Below are 14007 nucleotides of genomic sequence, written 5' to 3'. Positions count from 1 at the left end.
CCACTTAGTTGAGACAGGGTGTCTGCTAAGATTTTGTTATATCCTTCATCTTGTCAGTTGTCATCCATCTTCTGGATTTTAAATGGTCTACTTGCGTGAGTAAAAAGGCACGTGTCTTTCTGCAGTGAGCATCCTCAAAGTACTTCAAGTATGCACAATATGGCAGGATAATATCTATCTTCAGGTGAAAATTAGCAAGCCATTTTGCTTTTAACTTTGTTTCTCTGTTCTAGATCAAATGTATGTCTACACTAACTAAGCACTCCTCATGCCATTTTGGCATGATTCTGCATGAAAGCTATACAGTCTTGGGAGACTCAACGAAGGGAGAGTGAGAAGGGGTATTTTCATCAAGGCATGCCACACACTAACTGTATATACCACTCTTGCTGTGCTGCTGCCCAACACTCTGCACAAATCAGTGCAGAACCTATTTACCGAAATCTCTTTGATGAGGTATCTGATTACCTTCCATGTTTTTATCTGCAATGTCATGAAAGACTAACAATTATATTTTGAGTATACACAAGTTTTATACTAGTTCTGCTTCATTTCAGCTCCATGATGTAAAAATCAGTTAATTTTTCCAGAAATGTTGCCCTCCTCTCTCTTGAACAGATTCTTTTTGTTCCTACCTGACAGAACAGAGGGCATCAAACTAAAGCAGTATCATATTTTGGCAGATATAGTAGATAAAGAAATCAAGACCTAAGTTGTGGACAGCAAACTAAGATTAAGTTCCTCATATCCTGACCAAGAAAATCTACAACGAATCACACTTACAGTGGAAAAAAAAAAGCTGGATGCTTAGCTTTTTCATAAATCTCAGTTACTAATAATGCTGAAGAAATGGAAAAGGAATTTCTAAATAGGCTGTGTAATTGTTCAAAAACAGGCGAGAAATAGCCCCTCACTCGTTCCTGACTTGTGTCACGGAAAATTAGCATGTCTATCTGAGAACCGAGCCACACATTATTTTTGAGAGTACTTTAAAGTCTACTTCAATGATTTGTTATCAGCCTTCAGTGACATTTTTGTTTGAGAGCACACACAAAAGCATTTATAAAAAGAACAGTTTCTCCCCTCATGTCTGTCTTACCTAGAGGATAAAACGTAACAGTGAGAAGAGGAGAGGGGATTCTAAAGGAAAACATTTCTCAAGTTTGAAAGAATGTGTGTGTTTTGACTTACACAGCAGATTCACTGCAGCCTAGGAAACATTTCAGATACAGCAACTCCAGTTGCTTCTATGAACGTGCAAGTGCTTTCCCTGAAAGCAAAACTACCGTCAGTGGGAAGCCCATACAGTCTGGCTTACATCTGGGCTGCAATATAACATATTCTAGCGTTTAAATGAACACCGCCCAGTCTCTTCCACTGCATTGATGCAGAGGGTCTAGACCTGAGGCTGAAGTTCTTTAAAGCTCTAAAGTCCTGTGTCTTACTGCTTTGTAGTTCAAGAACTAAAGGCAACTTGCATAAATTAATCTGTCAGAAGCATCCTCAACAGCTCAGAGGCAATCTCAGCATGGAGGATTTTGTTCCCTACAGACTGCTGTTCATACCTTCTGATCAAATGTTCGAAATCCTTAAATCTACTTTTTAGCCAGAACCAACTCAATTCACCTAGGAAGCAGAAAGTAACAATTTGTCTCGGTTCTCTGATGGTGTTCTTACACCAGCACTTCCTTCTCCAAAAGAAAGTTCAAAATAAGTCAATTCCTATTAAAGACATGCATGCCTATAGTTAAACATATAAAACTGAGTATCTACTGATGACTAGGTAAACAGAAAAAATGTATAACTTCACAAATTATGATTCAAAATGGAACACGACTATTAAAGCTATTATTTTCAGCAACCATATTTTTGAATACCTGAAGTAAAGATTATTTGAACTCAGCATGAAATAAAGACCATGGGAAATCAGCAGTATATTTCCTTGTGTAAACTTGAAGGATTTCCTAGTTTTGAGCAATCTCCTAAATCTTCCAACACTAAAATAAAAACAAATTCTACCTGGACTAATGAAAAATATTCAATTTGCCTACAATTTCAAGATAGAAAAATTAAATTTATTTTGTCAAGTGAAATTGTAGAATTAATTATGCCTATTAGGCTATTATTAATCAACAAGCTGTAAAAACTTTAGACAAATTTAAATTCTGTATCTTTAATACTATACATTACATGCAATAATACAAATCAACTATATTTAATTGAAACCTGAAAATTCATGTAGTGTATCTTTATATAGCTGAATATGTAAAGGATAAAGCCTACATAGTCTAGTTCAAACTGCACACAGCTGTTCAAAGTCAGCAAAGAGCTCTCCTGATCAACCTAATGTCTAAATAAATTCAGCACATACAGTGTAGTTATTTTAAACACGGCATGTGGGCACAAGCAATAACCAGTTGTTAAAGCAGTGATGCTCCTACATGACATTTTGAAATACATTTTCTTTTGTATTGCTAGCAGTTAGTTTTGGCGCATGCTCTTATTTTGTAAACATGTTCTCCTCTACTACCTTCACTATTATCTCGACCTATCTCTTTTTCCTTCTGCTCCAAAACTGCACTTTAGAACACAAATAGAACCAACCTCAAGTAGCTTTCCATACGGTATCTCTAGTCCTATTTTAAAAGACTATGGAGTAACTGAGAATCAAAATGGCAGATTATGACTGTAGCAATAGCATATAGCTATGCAAATCCAGGGTAATTTGATATGGAATTCCTTTGGATTTGTCTCATTTGGGAGATAAGAGTTTGATGCTTGATTAAGTCTGATTCAAAGAACTGATCAGACTGATAATAAATATATGTGCCTCTTTGATGATTATTTATTTATTCTGAAAGGGAAGGAGAGTTGAGTCTACTGCAAAATCCAGTAAAGGTAATCAATATATTGCTCCAGCAAATCTGTACTTGAAACCATGAGTATGAGAAAACTCAGCTACGTCTTTAAGTCTTGCGGGTAAGGTCAGAACAAAGCCTCAGAAGGCATCATAAAAATGCCAGCTCAATTAACATAAACCGGCCTTGGAAACGAACAGAAATCTGACATCCCTTACTGCACATTGCACAGCTGCTCAGCCAAAACTGACCTCATTGGTCTGAGAGTTACATCAAGACTTTTTGTGGGTAAAGCCCATCCAGAACCGGGGGAGCCACAGCTCGCACTTTCTAGAGTATGCACTTGTGTAAAGCATCATGATCTCTTAGAAAGCTGACATCTCCATTAGCAGCAAAATCATTTCAAAGTGTATTTTACTGTAATGCACATCAGACATGTCAAAGTTTATGTTTGAAACTTCATGAAATATAAATTATGTTATGTGAGAACAAATAGGTTTTAAAAAGCAGAGCCTAGTTAAAATAAGATGCAATTAGTAGCTTGCATTTAAAACAATAACGGTCAATGTTTGGTAGAGAGTTGTTCATAATGTTTCATAATCAAGATTAATTTCACTCAGTAAAAAAAAGGCAACTTGAAACAATTTACTAATAAGTTTTTTAAAAAATTAATTTTACAAAATATACTTTGCAAGATTTAAATAGGAAAAAAGATCAGGCTATTTGTCTTCATGCACAATCTGATTAGATAGCATGTAACAGAGATGACAAAGTCCTTTGAGGTCTCCTATGAGACTTGAATTTCAGTTTATTTTCTTATGCAAATAAGGGCTAGCTAGTTTTTTTTTTTTTTAATTCCAGGTTTTTTGACTACAAAACCTTTAAATAGATTATTTGTTGCTTTCGTGTTTAAGCAGTTTTGAGTATATTCTCATCTCATTGCACAGACAGCTATGCATAAGCCTCTCATTAAAGATAAACCACCTCTCACTGGAATGAGAATATACCCCTAAGGGTTTCTGAATTAAATTCATGTTCAGTTATTCATCCAAATTATTTTACATTTTCACAGCAGGCTGACATAGTCACTATAACATCATGGTAAAGAGATGCACTACTCATAATCTGCACTAAAATACGAAAACATTTATGACTGCATGTTAGTATGGCCTTTGAAAGGTGGTGCGTTGGAAGACACATTTGGCAAGATAGTTTTGCTACATGTCAAGACTTTTGTCAGTGCTTGAGGATTGTTTACTACTTGTCATGCCTGTGCTGTTATTTTGAATAGAGATCAAACTAAGTTTTTCCGGACAGAAGACAGAATTCCAAAAGTTCCTTTTGACGTAATACATGCAGCACTTGATAAAACCCATGACTGAAGAGAGACAGAACAAGTACACAAAGCTCAAATTAATCCAAAGCTTGACTGTATTTGATACAGGGTCTTACATATCCTAGAAACACATTATAGCTAGACCCTGATCTTCATGTTGATTTTTAGTTGAAATATTTAGGCAAGCATTTGATCAGTTTGTGTTAAATTTCTCCTTTATATCTACCCACACAGGATACTTGTTTGTGAGTCTTCTGCTATAAACTCTAAACTCTTCAGCTAAAGTTAAGATTCATAAATTTTCCTTTGCACGTTCTCAATTGAATTAGAAATGAAATGACTGGCAAACACATCAGAACATGCTTGAAACTATGATAAGTTTTTCTCTCCTACTTTAATAATCGGTAAAAAAAAAAAGAAGAAGAAAAAAGAAAAAAGAAAAAAAGAAAAAATATTTGGTAATAACATGCAGGAGATGTGATTTTTTTATAAAATTTTATGCTCCTTTGAGGCCAAAAAGAGAAGAAATGAAAAGTAAATCCTTTTACTGTTTGGCTTGGCATGTATCTTTTTCACATTTCTGTAATTCATCTTAATTTAATTTTTAGGGAGCAGGCCACTTGGTTGAAAACTTAAGTTCATTATGATCAAAAAACAAATCTTATCCACAAAGCCTTGATACCCTTACCAGTCAACACCTATACAATTAAAGCTCTCACTTCTATACTAAGAGTTTGGAAGAATTAGCAGAGTGATCTCCCAAGATGCTGCTGAGCAACCTACCTTGTTGAAAATTCCTCAATGTAAAAACAGTATTTTAAAACAGTACTAAAACAAATTACTCTGAAGTTTTCTCATTCTATGAGTAATACATCCTTATTTGAAAATGAAGAAATCTGTGAAAGCACTGGCCACAATCATTTCACCTTTGACTTCAAAGCAAATACGAAAAGATTGAATTTGACCCAGTGGATATTTAGATTAGCATAAGCTCTTTCGGTTAGGAACGTCTCGAATCTACTGGTTAGTACTATTTGTCTTCACCATTTAACATGTTTTTTTGTTTTTTAAAAAAAGGCTTAGAAAACTTACATATTCAACATGATACTAGAATTTGCAAAAGACAAAAAATCCTTCAACTAATTAGCTTTTCACTTAAAATGCTAAGTGCTTCAGGACTCACTGAGACCGTAATTTGTACAGCTAAAACACAAGCTAACTAGGAGAAAGTATTACTTAGAGAATAATATTCAGATACCAATCTCATTTAGAAGTTGTTATCTTCTGTAAGATTAACATTTTTATTTACAACTCCATGATAATATAATGCAAATTTACCAAGCAAGGTAACAGGCTTTATAATATATTAAAACTTTATACTTTATATCGTAATAATTTAGCTATTTCAGATTTAATCAAACTGACAAAAAGAAAATCAATGGAAGCTACAGTTGCTTTGCAACTGTCCCTTAAGATTTCGCATAAAATTTACACAATACTAAATATATAAAAATAAAGCTTTGTATACTAGTAATCTTTTGCTCATGTTAGGTTCTACTTGATAAGCAGTACAAAACATAAACACCATAGTAATACTGAACCTTGTGACTTCACTTGACAGCAAATACAGAAACTTCTTTTAGAGACACTGGAAATAGTTTTCAAAGTCACATAAGGGACCTTGGTGTCCAACTTTTCTGTCTAAGATCACAAATGTCAGTCTAACTAAGCTGTCTGACTATGATTATAAATGACTCAATTCATCTACCCAGACTCTCTTCCTACTGATTTCAGTATGAATTTTGCATGTAAAATTATCTCAGCCCTTGCAGACTTTCATTTAAAATTATACAGTATATTCTTTCAGAATATACAGAATATGTTCACTCAGCAAACATGTACACTCACGACTGTAATTTGAACCTAGAGTTGTATAAATTAAAAAGCAATTAGCTACTTTCAAGAGTAACCAGTAGTTTTGTGCACTTGACTGAGGAAAGTCAGTACACATCAAAACCTTTAAGAATTCATATTCTGTCAGGACTGTTGTTTCAGTACACTGGCTCACAATCTCAAAATTTTGGGAAAAAATGTTCCTTTCCAAAATAAATTTTCCTGTCTTTGGTCTCAGCTCAGAGATTTTTCCTTTTTTAATCTGATTCCCTCCATCTGTTTTTAAGTAGAAAACTATTTTAAGTTGAAAATTAAAATAAAATATACACTGTAAAATATCCCACAAATTCAAATTAGATGGTTTCTTACATTTCATATTATTCAAAGGGCTAATTCTGATTAGCTTCTGCCTTTCATCGAAGTGTCAAAAATAAGCAAATAAGAACACTGAGGCAGAAATGGAGCTCACAGCAAATAAAGACAGTACTAGTATCACTGAGAGATGAATTAGTGTCTTTTTCAGTAACAGGCAATAGTAACTTTTGTTAAAATGGAAAGCTGTAGTACTGACTACAGTACTTACAGGTAATTACAAGAAAATCAAGTATTTAAGCCCCTCAGAGTCAGTGTTTAAATTAGATTCTTAACCAAAATGGATATGAAGATGAGAAGAGAGAACACAAGGATTGTTTTAACCACGTAAGCAAAGTCTGCTCTGAAATCCTGGGGAGTGGAGGAAGTGGAGCATGAAAATCTCAAATATAAAGAGTCTTCCAACATATCTTTATAATGAAATCCATAGCATATAAAGAAGGATCATAGCTTTACTGTATGGATTAGGAAAAGGCTATTGTATCTATAAGCAACACTTCCATTGAACTATGCCATTCAAGCCAGATTCTTTTCTTCTACCTCTCCGAGAACAGAGCAGAGACATAAAAATATAAAATTCTGCATGGCAATCTAAATTGAAAACTAAGAATGTAAATTGTCAAGACAAACTGAAAACGTTACAATTCCACAGGAAGGCTAAACTTGTCATATATGTTCTGATACAACACATTTTCTGGATTGCTTAAAAACAAACGAACAAACAAATAGTTCTACTGATATCAAGTTAGACCTGCCTAATGTCTACCTATGTGTCTTGAATACTTTATATCCTCTCTAGATATCTTGTGTACATATATATGTACACACACTCTACAGGATACTTTATATCCTATACTTAGCCTACTTTATATATAAACATACTAATGCCCATATATTCATACACATTCACAAAGCATATGCATCTTGGATATGAACTTTTTAGGTTGAAGAGCTTTAGTGTCAATCATTACTGGCAAGACATCCAAACTTTGTGCTATCAACCATGTTAGCAGATGTCCCTAAAGCAAAGAAACCATCTTTGGTACAGGTTTGGAGAGGAAATCCAAATACTGAGTGAAAGCCCTGAATGCTTCAGTCCTTGAGGCTCTTACTCATTTGTTAGAACAGTCTTCAGGCTTCACACCAGTCCTAGCACCGGAAGAGTACACAATACACAATGTACACACCTCCTTACTGCAGCCAGACATGGAGACTGTACTGGTTTTAAATTAATAAAGATTTCTTATAGATCTTTGATGCCAAAAAAGTCAGATATTAAATTGTGAGTAAGAACATGATAGCATAAACGTTACTAGCACATCAGCAAGACAGGAACCCAAAATACTGCTATCCTCAAAATTGTGTATGTCACTGGAATATGTTTTGTATATTAGAGACATAGGTCTCTCAGTTTGATGTGGCATAAAGCATATTTTATGTCTTAACAGTATGCTTTTATTTCTACACCTTCATGAATCTGCATGAACCCGATGGCTCCCAAGGGAGCTGCCATTTTGTTTTATTTTTTTAGAAAGTTACTGAAACTGATGTTGTCATGAAGGAAATATACAGTTTATGCTCTAAATGTTTGAAAATTTGAGAGAAATGTAAAAAGGGTTGCTTCTTGCGTACCTATTTATTCATTTCATTGCATTCAAGTATCTCAAATACTTTTCTTTTAAAAGTATGTTTGAGTCAGCGGACTGGACTACACTCTGTACAGAAATACATTACATCCTATACAACTACAGCCATATCCAGTATTCATCAAGGAAGTGTTCCTGAAAAATGCAATGGCTATTGATTTGAAAGACAGTAGAAATGATTTTTCCCTATAAGAATTAATATGATAGAAGGCAGATATGTGCAGAAGTTAAGCAAAGCACACAGTTTAAATGCATAAGGAGAATATATATGGCATGGAGAATGCAGAGGCAGGAGCAAGCTCATTAGGCTTGTTAAATGAAGGAGAGGCTAGCTTTTCAGAACAGATTTCTAATCCAAAACATTTCAGTCACTCCTAAAACACTGAATGCCTGACCATTACCTACTTTCTCATCCTTTACCCTTGGTTGATCAACTGGATCTTCATTCATCTAAGGAGAATGGTGACGATGATAAAAATGAAACCGTACAGCAAAAGGTAGCAAGAAAGCTCACAGTAAAAGATTTACGTTGGGTGTTCACTTTCATAAATGAAGTGAGCAAGATCTTTCAGAGGAGAGATCTGCTCTGAAAAGCCAGCTGCCGGAAAGCTAGCATCTTAAATTGAGTGTACTTCTTGAGTTCTGGCACACTATGCTTCTTCTTCTTATTAGGAAAGCAAGTGAAAAAATGTTTCTCAGGAAAACACTGTCAGAAAAGCACTTCTGAGATAACCTGCCTCTCGATTATAGCCTTTGAGGGCTATAGGTCTGTCTTGGCCAGTTCTAGGCCTGGGCCTGAACTAAAGTATTCTTGCAAGTATCTTCTCAAGAAGAGGAGCCTTACTTATTTAGGATATTATCTGTGTGCATGGCTCAAAACATCTAGCCGTGACTACAGATGCTATCTATGATCATAGTGCAGTTCTTCTTCAGCAGGAGAAATGCTGTTAAAACAGAATATAGCATATGAAGGTTTTAAGCCCTTACTTCTACAATAGTCTTCCCTCACAACAAAAAACTGTGGAACTGTTTTCGCCCTGCACCTGGAAAACTGCTGGAGAGATTACAGCTGGCCACAGTATATATGAATGCATTGTTCTGTATCATGTAAATTTTAGAGAGCTCCTAGGAAGAAAAACCTGTTGTTTCTGGGTATTTTTAGTGCCATGGACATTATTTTTATTAACAAATTTGAAATGACTTTAAAGAGCAATTCACAACAGATAATCTATCCAGAATATCTGTAGGTGCCATGATGCCTTTCTCCAAGACACTATCCTGACCGAGGAAGCTCAAAAGCATACTGCAGACAGCATCACTAAATGTCTGCCCTCTCTCAGTCTGTGACACAGGCATGAATCATTGCCAGCAGCTGGAGCCAAAATACCAGGGCCAACCCAAACTTAGTCAAATATTGTAGTAAAATGAATTAATTTTAAACCAAATAAAACCTAGCAAGGACCATTTTTTAATGCAAAATATTTTGAAAGAAAATCACTGTGCTCTGGAACAGGGTTAATTCAAACTGTAGAGTGGCAGTTCTCTAACAGAATATATGGAAATACTTGTTTAAACTTGCTGCATTTATAGATTCAATGGCTTTTAGGGGCAAATCCCATGGCATTTAACCAATCAAAACTCCCAGTGAAATGAATAAGTATTTTCCCTAAAGACCGCAACATTTGGCCCTTAGTAATGGAAAACATTCAATAATAAATAGTTTGGATTAAGTAAATTCAATAGCAAATTAACCTACCAAATACCAAAGAGAGAAATCCTCTTTTGATTAGCTAATTAAAGTTAATATGCTTCTAAAAGTCTACTATATTTGTACATTTACTTATAAATTATACATTTACTGTATGAATATCATAGTCAGCTTAGCACTCGAAAACCAGATCAAGTTTATAATAGCTACTGGCACAACCTAGTTAAACTGTTGGTATTTCACTGCAGATCCTGCAGTTCACGGTCTGTAATTTGGTTATAAATATTCACTCAGGGATAAAACACTGCATAAAAGATTTTTGAGTTGGTGACTTTACAGTGTGATTTAATAGAATTTGAGCTTTAAAAACAGATGCTGTAGTTTTTCACAACATTATGTATAGTTAAGAAATGTGTATATATACATATATATATATGAAAATAACATATATTTTATATATGCTTTAAAATAAGACTGTTACCCACATCACAAAAGAGATTCCATTGAAAACTAAAAGGAAAATTTCCACTGACATCAAAGTAGCCAATAATTTACCACACATTTAATCCTAATACTAAAGGTAGGACACACAAATTCCTGTGTGATTTTCTTTCTGAACTATGCTACCTACAGATAACAAATATCAGAATATTCAGAAATTTGTCTCACATACAAATCGAAAATCTCTGCTTCTCTACACCGACTTAGTTTTCTCTGTTTCATTTATCCTTCTGTTATTCTCCCTTCATTCAAATCATGCTTCCTCAACAGCATTATCTTCTTTCACACATTCCCCGCTGTTACAGTTCAAGCATCTTAATCTTTTATAATATACTATATGATAAACATCAGGAAGGTCAATCTTCTAGAAAAGTTACAGGTACAGAAATGTTCTGGAAAACTGCAGAAGGTCAGTTTACAACAAAAAAAGAAGCTGGAGAACTACCTGACATTACTGAAAAATCTCATTAAAAAAAAAAAAGGAAATAAAATCCACTTTCAAGGATCTCTTGAGAAAGAGAGCTAATTATACAAAATCATTAATATCTGCTATCTCATTTTAGTGTAAAAATTCTCAGTCTTGAATGGAAGAGGCCTCCAGATTCACAGAGACTACTATGTTTCTGTCACACATAATCACATCACATAATCCCTTTTGATAAACTTTTCAATTTTTATCTGAAAAATACTCCCATGATTCCTCTTAGAACACTGCTCTAAACACCTCACTTTACTAAACTTTTCTCTAATTTCCAGCCTATCCATGAGTGAGCACTATCTTTTGGCTCAAATAGTTGGTTCCTCTTTGGTGTTCAGCTCCTTACGTATTACAGAGCACCATGTTGTCACCTTTCAGCTTTAAAAAATGCTTGACTTTTTCAGTTAAACAAAATATTCTGTTTCCTGACCACATAAGTAGCCTTTCCCCACTCAGGAACTCAATTTTCCCCCTACACAGTATTTCTCCTTCCAGCGTTGCCAGTAATCTCCCCATTACCTAGTACCTTGCCCATCTTACAGCTCCTCATCAATCTTCATGATTCCACAATTGATTTCTCATGTGGCACCATAAGTACTTTATTAAAGTACAAATTGGTTACCTGCCACATTCCTTTGTGTGGAAGAACATCTACTACTTTTTTTTTTTTTTTTTTTTTTTAAGGTAGAGAGTTTGTTTGATGTGATCTGCCTCTGCCAAACCCATATAAAATTCTATATAACTTTTTATTTACCTCCATATTTCCATCATTCTCTCCAGCAATACTTTTATCTAAATATTTGCAAACTGTTAAGTCAAAACAGAGGTCCTGAAGCTGTTCATATTACTTAAGAAAAAGAAATCTCAACAACCATTCTCCAATTCATGTAATATATTACTCCAAATGACAGTCATTGGATATCCATCTTGTACTCACAAACATTTTCGTCCCTTTACGCTTCCTGGCTTTGCCATCATAGTCAGCTGTATCATCCTTATTGCAAACAGAACCAAAATGTTAATATACCTATCAGTCTACATCTAAACTCTACACTTCAGTCTCTGAACCTGAATTTCTACTTATTCCTCTGTTTCTTTTTTCTTATTCTTTTCTGCTCATTTGGCTGAACAACACTTTGCTGATTTTTAAAATATTTCTTACAAGACCTAGCTCTGTCTTTAGGAATATTCATTCCAGCCTTTATAGTTTTCTTTACTGATTAGCCAATATGGAATGGAGTATACAGACTCTTTTATTCTAGAAGATTTTTGGAGAATGATCATTTCACCCAGTTAAATCAGCAAAGGCCTCTCGCAGGTTTTTCTTGTGCTTGGAACACTAGTTTCAGATAGCTTTTTCTATGATAAAGTAATGGTGTGCCTCCCTTAAATTCCTCTGTCCAGCAATTTCCCTAAGTTCACCTAAATTCACTTTTTCCAGTTCACCTAAATTTGCAGTTCTGAAACTGCAGACCTAAAATATTTTACTGATACACTTTCATTTAGATACACTTTCATTTATGCTTCTATTTCAGTCAAAATGAAATATCTAGTGAACACTCAATTCAAGGTGACTTTCACAATTTTTTTTAATAAACTAAATTTCTTTAGTTATCACAACTTGCCAATTGTATATCAAAGCACTTAAGGCTGTTGCTTTGGTAACAGTATTTGTTCTTCCATCTCCAGCCATGAATTCTGCAGATATCTTCTCTCATAACATTACTGAAATATCTATCCACACTGAACTGCATGGTCTGGGGTCTCCAGGCAGGACTTCTCATACCAACCAGTGCAATTGTTTTCATCATCTTTCCCTGAAAGACTTTCATCTAACACATTCTTCTTATCTATGCTGCTCCTTCTTGTAAGTCAACAGTATGATTAATTAATCACTTTCTCTTTAAAGAGTGCACTTAATAAAAATATTGCATATTATTGCCATGAGCAAAAGGAAAATTTAACCACAGACATAATATTTAGCAGAACTTGTGCTATTAGGAGGAGTTATGGCTCAGAAAACTAAATGTAGCTAGCAACATGATGAAATCTTTAAGAATGAAAAAAATTAGAAATGCACACCAGCATCTCACATGATGTTTTTCAGGCTTATATAAGACAACCACACTTGACTTCTCAACTTCACTTATCTGTGTTATAACTGTTTCTTCAAAAATATGATCTTTTTGGTATGTTCAGAATGAATACAGATACAAGATTTTGAAAGGATTTTATATGAAGCAACAGTATATCTGTAAATTATTAGTATTTTTAAGGGCAAGTGATTAAAACACTGATTACTGACCCTCCTGACTCTTAATTTAATTACAGTTAACTGCAGGAACAAAGAGGAAACCAGATGCCCTAGAGATTGTCATATCCTTCTGTCCTCTTCCATCCAAGAAATGATTCCGAAAGCAACCTTTCAAGACTGTGCTATTTCCCTTACAAAGGATACAACACAAGAATATCTACTGCTACTTGTCAAAGCAATCTCTATGAAAATATTCTCAAAAAACAGGGAATGTAAGATCACAGATTTCTAAAATAAGCATACAAAAAAACCCCACCAGAATCCCCAAACAAAACACATCTCAGTCTTAGTACCTTCTCTTCAAAAAGAAATATTAACTTAAAGCATAAACAGTAGATTAAATAATATTCTGAAGTTACTCAAAAAAAAAAAAAAAAGATTGTGTAAGTGATGGTGATTGGTAAACCCCAGAAGGAAATGGAAATAGAAGTCAGTACTGTCTTTTACAGTAGGATATGCTTTAGATATAGTTCCTTTGGATTTTTGTTTTATTTTATTTTAAGGAACATTGACATGCAGACAAATCAAAGCAAAAACTTTACTGGGGCAATGAAAACTGTATTTTTCTTACTACTTTTCCCTCTTTCTCCACCTGTGTATTCAACCGGGAAGCAGTAAACCACAGTCACTTCTTCCTTAGGCAGAATTTGTAGATCTGTACGATTAGACTCTGCAGTGAAGTTAATATCATCGGTCACAAACTACTTAATATTTCTAGACTGTAAAATACTATAGCATGGAACACCACACATTAAAAGAAATATTTTACTAGTTATTTCCTTCTGCTTCAAAACATTTTTTTTTTCTGAATTGAATGAAAAAATCCATGAACTTACTGTGCAGCCACCGCTATCAGCTATAGCCACCAAGTGTTTATACTATATAAAATGTTAAATGATTT

The sequence above is a fragment of the Rhea pennata genome, chromosome 2 (genome assembly GCF_028389875.1).
Source record: "Rhea pennata isolate bPtePen1 chromosome 2, bPtePen1.pri, whole genome shotgun sequence".
Classification (NCBI taxonomy): Eukaryota; Metazoa; Chordata; class Aves; order Rheiformes; family Rheidae; genus Rhea; species Rhea pennata.
Note: the sequence above shows the minus strand (reverse complement) of the source record.